We start from the raw sequence: 12681 nt of genomic DNA, 5'->3' as shown, positions 1-12681 counted from the left end.
GTTGTTGGCTAGGTAGTAAGTGTGCTGGGAAATATTTTGTTTTGTTTGTTCTATGCAATGCAGTTCTGTGCGCACCTTAGTCCCCCCTTTACATGGTCCAACTCTAATTTCATCAGCAGGGGATCATTGGACAGATCAGAGCAGAGGGGATGGATGACAGGTCCATGCCCACTCAGTTTATGCGGAGTAGACATAGACAGAGCCTGCTTTGATCTATGGGCAGCTTGGTGTAAATGGACTCCGTTGTCCATTTACACCTGACTGACCCCATATTTGATCCATCTAGACAGAGGGGAACAGGTCCCTTTCTGTTTTATTTAGTGAACTGGATTAGAGTGGAGGTAGGCATGTGTAAACTGATACAAGTCTGTTTACACCCACAAGTCCATAGGGGTGAATGGAGGGTCTGATGAGGTCTGCTTGAAAAACTGACAGGCGGACATGATCAGACCCTTCGCATGAAAGGGGCCTTGCACTAAAAGCTAGTTATAAATTGGGGTGATTGCCACCCACATTGCCACTGCTCCCATCCAGCTGTCGGGGATCGCCGCGGCGCTGGGCTCGGCGCAGGCGCAGTGCACCGCCCTGTGCAGGGACGCGGGCGCTGGGACCTGGCCGACCGCGGCAATCGAGTTCGCATATGCGCAGTAGAGATCGCGGGTGCGCTCCTGGCACCAATGACAGCGCAGGGTGGGATATTTAAATGGCCCTGAGCTGTCATTCAGTGCCTTCTGGTCTCCTTGTATCCTGTGAACCTGTAAATAGTAAGTTGCTGACCCGGATTGTGCCCTGACCTTGCTGCTGTCTCCTGTCTTGACCCTTGCTTGCCTGACCTCTCTCCTGGATGCCCCCTATTGGATCTGACCTGCTGTTGCTGACCTGGCGTGTGACCCGACTATTCTCTGCCCGCCGCTTTGTACCGCACCGTCCCCATAGTTACCGACCCAGCCTGCCTGACGTTGCACTTGCTCAGCCATCCATCCCTTTCAAAGGGGTCTCCAGACCTCCTCATATCTGGCTCTCTCCCGTGGGAGGCCCTGGCGAATACCCCTACCACTGACAGGTATCCTCAGTAGTCACGACCTGGTCCCGGGGTACTCCAAGTCCATCCCCACCATCAGGGGCTCTGGTGAACAAGTACTCTGGGGCTTAGACTCCGTACGCTGGGGACGCTTGATCAATGGAGTGCTAGTGGTACCACCGGGCGGTCCCTTACACCAGCTGTATTGTAGTAGCAATTTTGGCAAACCAGAGGAAACTCTGGATACGGACTTGAGGAATACAAATGATTTATTAAAAACAGCGCTGTTTTGACTCAATGGATGGCTTGTGCCCTCATCTGCGAGTTGAGTTATAGAAAACTTCTTACAAGCGAATATAAAACGATTACATCACATGGCATACATTCCTTTCCTATTTTCTATACACTTTATTATTATTATTATTATTATACAGTATTTATAAAGCGGCAATAGTTCGCTCAGCGCTGTACATTACAAAGGGGGACAGAACATGTGACAGAACAATACCAATACAATGTGATACACGAGGGGTTCGAGGGCCCTGCTCTTTCGAGCTTACAATCTAGGAGGGAGGGGGTGGTGGCACAGGAGGAGATAGCTGTGGGGGATGGAGTAGTAGGAAGAGTGGAGGAGGTCGGCAAGTTAGCAGGGGGTGGGGTAGGCTTCCCTGAAGAGATGGGTTTTCAGGGTGCGCCTAAAGGAGAGGAGAGTAGGTGATAATCTGATGGGTTGGGGCAGGGAGTTCCAGAGGATGGGTGACACCCTGGAGAAGTCCTGGAGGCGGGCATGGGAGGAGGAGACCAGGGAACTAGAGAGAAGGAGGTCTTGTGAGGAGCGGATTGTGCGTGCTGGGCGGTACTTGGATATTAGGTCAGTGATGTAGTTCGGGGCAGTATGGTGGACAGCTTTGTACGTCAGCATTAGGATTTTGAATTTGATCCGTTGCGCAATCGGAAGCCAGTGGAGAGATTGGCAGAGGGGGGTGGCGGAGACAGAGCGGTTGGAAAGGTGAATGAGTCTGGCAGCCGTATTCAGGATGGACTGAAGCGGGGATAGCCAGCGGCGAGGCAGGCCAGTGAGGAGGGAGTTGCAGTAGTCTACAGAATAACCTTGTCCAGCAACTAGAGATAAGAAAATACCAGCTGTAGACTCGTACACAGGAAATAAGGGAGGGGGGGAAGATGAGCCAAAAACCTTGCTTCTACAAACACAGGCTGCTAGAAGTTTTAGAGTTTATAGGGGAACTCTACAACATCTGGGTCCTACCATAGTATATATACAGTGGCTGGATGGGAAGAGGTTAAGTAAGAAGGTGATTAGTTCCAAAAAGGGTGGTGTGAATTTGTGGAGCTCAGCTTACTGTGTAATGAATTACTGATGAAAATATGCTATAAGGGGAGTGCTAGCCCTTCTATATGAGGCATAATAATTTGGTTATGAAAGTAACAAAATGTGCTAAAATATGTGATATTTTTAATTTATTACCCCTTAGCAATTGCTAATTTATGAATAGTTAATCCAAACATATACCAAATATATATCCTTATTTTAATTAGTCTGGAAAAACCTGCTGTTGAATCTTTGTAAAGCTAACACTTACCACATACATTGGGCAAGATGCTGAGGAGACTGTCCTTACTAGTCCCTACATTGATAAAGAACTTTGAAAAGAGGGAATGCTCTTTTTATTTATTTTTATTAATTTGTTTCTGCCAGGTGAAGTGAAGCAACACAGAATAATAATGTAATGCATCTTCTTAGATTTTCATAAAATTTGAGTTGTAATGACCATTTTTTTGCTTTATAAATGTGAACAGATAGTTTATGGCTTTCCTAAGAAAATTATATTACTTGGCCTATAAAAATGGAAAGAAAAGATGAGAGTTCAGATTGCTGAGGCGTGATAGAGTCATATATTTTTACAGAGGGGATAATGTGTCCTGTAGCAAGCTTATCAGGATACCTGAAGTCCCCAAGGAGTTTAGTGATCATATTAAAGGAGGCCAGTAGGTAGAGTAATCGCAGTACTATTGAAATAATAAGTGGAAAGTATGATAGGTTATAATCTTAGGGGGAATTAGGTTTCTTTTAAAAATAAAAAACAAGTAATGAAATAGAAGGGTATGTGGAATTTTAGAAGCACACCTTTAAGAATGATTAGAGGCAAGTAACCTCATTTATAAAACCATACTTTTTGTTCTACAGTATTCTTGGAATTTTACATTTTTACCCAGAATACACACCCACTCTACAGCACTTATTTGCTATCTCCCTTTGAAAGGTACCATGGCTAACTAGATCAGTTGTGCAGTTTAAGTAAAGAATAGGGATTTGCACAAATTATGAGTCTGGCCTCTCAAGTTTCTCCATTTTTGTTTCCTCTTATACCAACTGAGGTAACTAGACCAAAATCTATATTACTGTGTTTTAGTCTCTCTATGAATAGGAACTTCTACAATATTAACCACTTCAAGTCCAGACACTTTCACCCCCTTCCAGTACAGGCCAATGTTCGGCTTTCAGAGCTTCACATTTTGAATGACAATTACTCAAGCACACAACACTGTATCCAAATAAAATTTTTATCATTTTTTTCACACAAATTGTTTTGGTGGAATTTAATAACCACTGGGTTTTTTATTTTTTGCTAAATAAACAAAAAAAAACGTGAAAAAAACGTTTTTGTTATTAAATTTTGCAAACAAATGTATTTTCTTCATAAATTTAGGCCAAAAATGTATTGTGTTATCTTTTTGTGGTAGAAATAACCTAAACCAGTGTATATTATTTAGTCTGTGTGAAAGTTATAGAGTCCACAGACCATGGTATATATACTACTGGTATGGTGATCAGAACACACTGGTATAGCAGTGATCAGGAGGTGCTGGTATAGCGGTAATCAGGACGTAAAGTGGTGGTGATCAGGACCCACTGGCGTAGTAGTGATCAGGACCCACTGGTATGATGGTTATCAGGACCCACTGGTGTGGTGGTGATCAAGACCTGCTGGTGTGGTGGTGATCAGGACCCGCTGGTGTGGCGGTGATCAGGACCTGCTGGTGTGGCAGTGATCAGAACCCACTGGTGTGGCAGTGATCAGAACCCGCTGGTGTGGTGATCAGGGCCCACTGGTGTGGTGGTGATCAGGACCCTCTGGTGTGGTGGTGATCAGAACCCTCTGTTGTGGTGGTGATTAGGACCCGCTGGTGTGATGGTGATCAGGACCTGCTGATGTGGCGGTGATCAGGACCCGCTGGTGTAGTGGTGACCAGGACCCATGAATGTGGTTGTGATCAGGACCCATGGATGTGGTTGTGATCAGAACCCGCTGGTATGGTGTTGATCAGGACCCGCTGGTATGGCAGTGAACAGGACCTGCTGGTATGGCGGTGATCAGGACCTGCTGATGTGGCAGTGATCAGTACCCACTGGTGTGGCGGTGATCAGAACCCACTGGTGTGGTGATCAGGACCCATTGGTGTGGTGGTGATCAGGACCCTCTGGTATGGTGGTGATCAGGACCCGCTGATGTGGTGGTGATCAGGACCAGCTTTTGTGGTGGTGATCAGGAGCTGCTGGTGTAGTGGTGATCAGGACCCATGGATGTGGTTGTGATTAGAACCCCCTGGTATGGTGGTGATCAGGACCCGTTGATATGGGAGTGAACAGGACCTGCTGGTATGGCAGTGATCAAGACTCACTAATATGGCAGTGATCAGAACCCACTGGTATAGCGGTAATCAGGACGTAAAGTGGCGGTGATCAAGACCCACTGGTGTAGTGGCAATCATGACCTGCTGGTATGATGGTGATCAGGACCCGCTGGTATGTCTGTGATCAGGATCTGATGGTGTGGTGACCAGGACCTGCTGATAGGGCTTTGATCAGTACCCACTGATGTGACTGTGATCAGGATAGAGACACTACATGGTGATCAGGGACACTGTATGGGACACTGTATGGTGCTCAGGGACACTGTATGGTGATCAGGGACACTGAGGTGGAGGGCAGTGTGCTTACAAGCTCTAGCGATGCTAACAGCTCCTTCTCTGTTCACAGACAGAACTCTGTTTGAGGAGAAAGAGCTGGAAGCCACACCATGCAGCTTCTGTTTACATTTAGACTTATTGGACACAGCGGATCACGTGACATGGTAAAGGACCAATTTCATAGGTTCTTTACCATGTCACATGATCCGCTGTGTCCATGGGACACAGTGATCACCGGACTTGTGCTCTAGGGGTCGCACACGAGCCTCTGATGTTTAGAAACGTCCACCCACATCGGTATGTTTCCCGTTCCAGCCAGTTATGTACATGGGCTAGATGGAAAGAGGTTAAAATGGCAGTAAAGGTAATTTTATTTTAATAATAAACATGTCATACTTTCCAACAGCCATGATCCTCCTCTTCTTGGTGCCCCAACGGGGCTCCTGGCTTTTCTTCCCTGCTGAGTGCCCCAAATCAAGCCGCTTGCTATGGGGGCACTAGTGCGTGCTTGCTCCTGAGTCCATAGCCCTGCCAATGGCTCCAGCTGCTGTCTCTGAGCCAATGAGGAGGGAAAGAGCCAGGAGAGTATCTGTTCTTGTGCACATTGATGGATCGAGATCAGGCTCTGGGAAGTATTAGGGGGGCTGGGGGGGGGAGTTGCACTCAGAAGGTTTTTTACCTTTATGCATAGAATACATGTGAGCTGCTGAGAGCCTGAGCCAGCTGCTCCTGCCTCCTTCACAAGCCAGTGCTCCAGTGAGTGCTGGAAGGGCAGAGCAGAGAGCTGTTGACTTACAGAGTGGAGGGGATCAGCACTGTTTGATCTCTCAGTTCTCAGTGCAGAGTAGGCAGGGGACAGATGCAGCATCGGATCAATGCTACATCCACCTAGGTGAGTTTTTTTTTTTTAAAAACCTATACTTCTATTTTAAAGAAGTATTGGGTGTTTTGGGTAATATACATGTAAGAACAGATAAATATGTTGTGATATAAGTAGCTAAGACTTTCTCTATACACTGCAGTAATCTTTTTTTTAGACTTGAATGTCAATGAACTCTATGGGGTTGATTTACTAAAGGTGAATAGGCTGTTCACTTGGCAAGGTATTTTCATTTGCAAGGAAATTTCACCGTGGCTTAGTGAATGAGGTGAAACTCTGCTCATTTCCTCCGTCTAATCTTGTAAAAGCACGTGATTGGGTATTCTGTGCTAAGTGAAATTGCAGTACGTTCACAAAGCTAACTAAAAAAAACCTTGTAAAGTGAAAACCCACTTGTATACTGAACAGCCTATTTAGTAAAAGGAGCATCAGTGCACCTTCTTTTGACTGTGCTGTATAAAGCTGATATTACATTGTTAACTTAAAAATTGGCTTCAAAGAGTTAGTTAGAAGGACACTGTTAGGGAACATTTCAGGTTCTGAGAGTGAAAAAAGCCTGACAACAAAGCAATATGCTGTATATACTAAAAGGTTAACCCCAGCTTCACTAATCTACAACCTTCCAAGTTGGTTACAAGATACTGCTATAAATGCAGGTATGATTTAGGAGAACAACAATATAACAATATCGATAAATATATGGAACCTGGGCAACAGACTTCCTGATGGCAGATCGCTAGGCCATTATTCATATTAAAGTTCTGCACCAGAAAAAATGGTAGAGCATTCTGAACCTTTTAAAGTTAAAGGTGTCTAACAATGGAATATATTTGCTGTGGACCTTACAAAGTAAGATATTATTTATAAATGTTAATATGTTTGGTGTTGCAAAGTACATTTTACTTTTCAGGTTGTGTAAATGAATATTACAGGAAAATGTCATAGCTGCATAGTTAGCAAGCATACTGTATGTTTCAATCAGTTTTTCAATCAGAAAGAGAGAGTCTAAAAGAAAACTGCTTCCATTGTATGTCTTTCTTTAGAGAGACCATAATGCTCCATGACACCAGCGTCATTGGTGTACCAGGTAACTCATTTATTGTAAAACAACTATTTTATGTGCATAAAAAAATACAAAACATAAGTTTAAAGGTGTATAAATCTAAAAATGGAAAATAACATTGCCCCCAAATCAATATACATTGCCGTTTCCCCTTAAGAGAGTAATGCTATAAAACCAAAAGACAGTGTGAAGCTATTAGCAACTGATTAACCTAACTGCAAAATCAAACGATGAATGTGTCTTTACTTTTCCTTAATTCAGCTTTACACAGTACCCCAGTAGACTGCTTGTTTTGCTAGTAACATAAGATGTAATAAAGGTAATTCCCTTTAAACCTCCATGTTCTAGGAGCACAGCACGCTAACAAAGTAAATATAGAAAATCACTTGCCTTTTACAAAAAGAAAAAACAAAAATCAGTCTGTAGAGTTTTGCTGAAAGTAGAAGATTGTTTGTAAATCTCAATTTATTTCCATCTTGTTGATTTATACTATCCTTAGGCATTTATATATGCTATAGGGGCAACATAAAATTTAGAAGCGTTTTAGGCAATATCAAATGATTTGCCACTGTTGTATTAGGTAGATAAATCAGGCCAATTCAATAAGAGAAAATAAGAAATAATATACAGTGCTGCCTGTTTTTTTCTATGAATTATGCAACATTCTAGAGAAGAGTGAAGTGTCATAAACTCAAAAGTGAACTGACTGCATACTGTACCACCCCAGTAAATTTAAATACACCAGTCACCTCTACATACACATGGCCTCACAAGCACATATATAAACAGACAGGTATTTAAAAGTTACTTTTACTGTATGCTGTGGCTGAATGGCTTCTTATGCTCACCTTTCTCCTCATGGGTAAAACTGCTAACATATAACAAGATATATATGTTCATAAAGTTTTCCCACACTGTTCCAGTATTTTTATTCACTCATAGACTTCTAAGTGGCTTAAATAGTTTTCCAGTTTAGTGTAATATTAGTGTAATAGCTATTATGGTGATAATTAATACAGAGGGGAAGAAAGTAAAATGTTTTAGCTGATGTTTCTGATTAAATAATAATTGCAAGTCTACCTAAGGACATTTAAGGCCTCATTCACATAGGATACTTTGATCTGTGCCCTGTGCAGGGCCATGTTTTACTGATGCATTGCATCCATGTGTGGGCAGTGCCATAGCTGTCTATTGGGATGCAGCAACTGCACAGACATGGCCAGTGCTCCCAATGTGACATCCTTATGGGTTAAGTGATTGGCCCTGAATGCATGCAGGGAGTTTGAGGACACACATCTGCACCCTCATGGATGTCATATTGGGAGCAGTGGCCATGTCCATGCAGCCTCTATGTCCCAATAGATTCCTCCAGTATTGAATTGTAGTGTGACAATACTGCCTACCCCCATTTTGTACAGCACTGGGCAAACTGTCAGTGCTATATAAATCCTGAATAACAATAGTAATAATATTAATAATAGATATGAACAGGACTGCCCACATGGGGGTGCATGAAACACCAGTGCATCCTTGTGCTGGTAAATACGGCCCTGCATGGGGCACAGATCAAATTGCACTATTTGAGAATAGAGACATGTTGTAACATTGGAAACAGGTACTGAACTAATAAAAATACACATCAATTAATACAGATAAATTAACCAATTTGTTAATAATTGATCTGGAACACCTCATTTTTCCAGATTCAGATTTTCAGTGGTTGCTGCAGCTTACTAATTTCATTAAACATATTCCAATTTTCCAATCATGGCACCATCATGAGGACAGCTGGCTCAGTCTGTACACTTTGTCCTCCCTCAAATTCTGTGTCAAAAATAATCTTCAGTGAAGCTCTTAGCACCATTATCACAAAAAAAAAATTCTGCCCTAAGGATGAAGAGGTTTGCTTTTATTAAATTAATATTTTGTAAGTGGTTTCAACACTTTCTGTCTCACTGACAACAGTGTCAGAAAAGAAACAGAGCAGGGAGGAAATACGGAATAGACACCATTATACAACAGAGCTAACTCTAATAAGGTCACAGTGAATTGGATTTGCTAAGGGCAAATAGACTGCACTCTGCAAGTGCAGTTGCACTCATTTTTCCTAGAGCTTAGAAAATTTGTAAAAACTCTGATTTCCATCATTTAAACATGTGCAAGCAAAAATACTTTTTTAAAAATCAACCCCATCCACCATATCATCCACCATGACACAGTTTGCATTTGCAGTCTACAAGACAAATATGATGCCAACAAAGCGTTTCAGTAGGCAGAAGCCTTAAACCATTACTGAAACCCAAAACAAAAATGAAATATTTTGCAGATTAAAATTCTTTAGATGAAGTGGCCGTAATCATCTTCTAGACCAGGGGACTCCAAACTTTTCAAGTAAAGGGCTATTTTACAATCCTTCAGATTTTAGGGGGGCCGGACTGAGGCCAGTGGTGGTAGAAAATGTCCTGGGTCCAGCACAAGTGAAAATGAACATGGCCTCATGGTTGGTGGTCAGTAGCTGAAGGTATAGTGTCCCATTGTTTGTATCAGTGGGAGGAATAGTGCCCCAAGGGCTGGATAAAGGCTTGCAAAGGGACACATCTGGCCCTCGGGCTGCAGTTTGGAGACCACTGTTCTCGACTAAGAACATTTTCAGTAATACAGAACATGTTGGTCTTGCTAGATATGCAGTGTCCTTATCACTTTTTATGAGCTGACTTGGAAGCTTAAAGTAATGTTTTCTTATTTGGGTACACAAACAATCCCCTCATTCCCAGAAGTAATACATCTGAACAAAGGCAGACATATTTGAAGTCCAGTCTCAGTGACAACCATGACTACCTCCATAGATACAGTGAAGGAGTGGGTGTATCCAATCATGGACCTGAAGTGTGCTGTTCACATGATTACTAAGAGAAAACAAAGGAAATAGACCTAAAAAGAAATACTAAACCTCATGTAGTGACTGGTACATTTTTGTTTTAGGGTTTAGATATGGTCTACATAACAAAAAAAAGATCTGACTAAAGTCTTAATTGGGAAGCAATTCCTAAAAATGGTCCTAGTTTAAACCTTCATTACACACATTATAAGGCCCCTGTTATATAGTATGTACAATATACATTAATATATCTCAAAGATTGCATTATATATCAAACTATCAATCTAACTCTTTTAATCAACTGAGGCAAAAATAATCTTTTTAACAAGAAGTGTAGAGGAAAATTATTTTTCAGGTATGATTTTTTTTTCAAAACCCGTCAAGCAAAAAGTCTACTTTTAATGAAAATCCTGGGGTCAAAAGGAAATACATAATCTGTCACTGCTGGAAACTTTTAGGTGTAATAAACATTTTATTGTACACCAGTAAGATTGTTTTAAAACATAAATGGCCTTTAACAGGCATCTAACATAATTTCACAAAAGACCATATTGTGTTTGTAGCATAATGATGCATTTGATCTTGAAACCATTGCAAGATATATACAGAACAGCAATACACTTTATGCTACATTACTCAACAATGTCATTATCTCACACCAAATTCCCTTCCACAAGAAACACCTGGTAAATCCTTCTAATGACAAATCCTATAATAAGATCATTATGCAGCTTCATGAGTCTACAAAATAGATCAAATGATCTTGTCCTGTATCGTAAAAGAATAATTTATTCAAGAAGATAGCAGTATACCTAATGTGTTTTTACTACTTTCCCGTAATTTATCTATGCAGCGAGGCTATGCATTGCTGACCCATTTGGACAGCAAGGATAACATACTAAAAAAAACTAATACAAAACGCTAAGCACTTCTCACGTTAACTCCCTATGTCATGATAATGATGGTTTAGGAAAGCCTTAAGGAGATTCCCATATCAAGTAGTAAAAGGTGACAAAAGTATTTACTTTTCACAAGTGTTACAAATATGAGTATTGAAATGTGCCTTATCACTGATTAATAAAAATTTAAATTAATAAATTAACTTTTTTAAAGTGGTAGTAAAATCTCTTTTTTTTGTTTTACCTACAGGTAAGTCTTTATTAAGGCTTACCTGTAGGTACTGTAAATATCTCCAAAACGTACACCGTTTAGGAGATATTTACTTTGGCAGCGTCGGCGATGACACCAGTGCATGTGCACTGCTCTCTCAACAGAGTGCCGTCCATTGAGAGAGCCATGCCACTGCCAAGACTCCCGCACGCATGCATGGGAATGATGTAATTGCAGTTCGACCAGTCAAAGGACCACAGGTCGTGAACCCGGAAAGAAGATCGGGTGAAGATGGAAGCTCCTGGTTGCCGTGACAGAGCTCCACTGGAGGGCTTCGTTTTCAGGTAAGTCTTTCATAATGTGCTAGTATGCAATGCATATCAACACATTATGCTCCTAACTTGCAGGGAGAACATTTAGTTTAATTTTTTGCTGTTTACTACTGCTCATTGATATCAGATTTCTGTGTCTAAGGCTGCATTCACACTTTAGCCTTATGTGAATGTATATAAAATGGTGTGATTTTGTTTGTGGTCTATCACGCTTGTGTCACCACCCTTTATTAATGGCACCCCAAACTTGGGAAAAAAAGACATACAATATTAATATGAAAATGTTGTGTCAAACATGTCAAAACACATGGTTATAAATACACAAAACCTAATTCTCAAAGAGGTACGTGAGCTAATTTGTCATATTTGTCACGCATAGGGCAGCCTATAGAACTTAATAGGCTGCCCTATAAGTGCACTGCAAAAACGTCAAACACACAAAAATTAGGTGATTTTGCATGTGTTCACTAAATAAGAACTGGACAAGCTACAATTTCTGGGGAAATTGTGTGAAGTGTTCTTGCCTCCACCAGTAGTCTACAACTGGAGTGGGCGGAGTAACTGGGTGGAGTGGGCAGAGTAACTGTTGTGTGGTTGGAGTGGCTGGAGTAACTGTGAAAAGGTTTTGTCAGCTCCCACTCTAGTTTTGAACATTCCGCCATTCATTCCTATGGGACCAATTTCACCACAAAAATGCCAATATTTCGTGAACCATTCGGCAAAACGTTCCACAAAGTAATAGCACACCATTCGGGAACAATCCGCACGTTTCGGTATATTACTGCCTATGTAGTGTAAAAACTGTGGGAGGAGTTAGGGTGGGAAATTTGGCTATAATAATAAGAATATATATGTGAGATAACAGTAAGTGGTCTTGCCATGCAAGAACACTTAATTTAGCCTTAGGGTTTATATAATTGTAAATTATGGGGGATTTAATTTAATATTATCAGCAGTCATTTTTTTCAGCTTTTTTTTTTCAGATTGAAATGCATCTACCAACAACTTTTAGCAAGTTGATTTTTTTATTTTCATGCCTTTAGATAACTAAATCTTTTCTCTATAGCCATATAGATTTTTTTTTTACTCATTATTGTTATTATTATTATAATACAGGATTTACATAGTGCCAATGGTTTGCTCAGAGCTTTACATTATAAAGGGAGACAATACTGCAATGATACAATTCAATACAAGAGGGTTGGGAGGGGTTGGGAGGGCCCTGCTCCTTGGACCTTACAATCTTATAGGGAGGGTCTAGTGGTACAAAAGGTAATAACTGTAGGGCATGAACTGTTGGGAGAAATAGAAGATTTGGTTATTAGCTGAAGGCAAGATAGGCTTCCCTGAACAGATAGGTTTTCAGAAATCACCTAATCATGAGCAGAGTAGGCAACAGTCGGATAG

The 12681-nt window shown here is 41.3% G+C and overlaps 1 protein-coding gene across 2 annotated transcripts in view; it reads left to right on the top strand.

Annotated features, from left to right (window-relative positions):
- Positions 1-12681, top strand: part of LOC149445552 (transmembrane protein 132D-like) — a 1204219-nt gene that overhangs the window by 1056628 nt on the left and 134910 nt on the right. The window contains exon 1 of one of the 2 annotated variants that reach the window (XM_089653724.1): positions 11020-11286. The exons of the other annotated variant lie outside the window; for it this stretch is intronic. The gene's annotated coding sequence lies outside the window, so the exon portion shown is untranslated. Of the gene's footprint in view, positions 1-11019; positions 11287-12681 lie in introns of those variants that run through there. 2 annotated transcript variants of the gene reach the window in all.

Source organism: Staurois parvus, unplaced genomic scaffold (assembly GCF_062004578.1).
Source record: "Staurois parvus isolate SC_StPar_1 unplaced genomic scaffold, SC_StPar_1.0 ptg000719l, whole genome shotgun sequence".
Classification (NCBI taxonomy): Eukaryota; Metazoa; Chordata; class Amphibia; order Anura; family Ranidae; genus Staurois; species Staurois parvus.
Note: the sequence above shows the minus strand (reverse complement) of the source record. Positions and strands in the feature narration are given on the sequence as shown.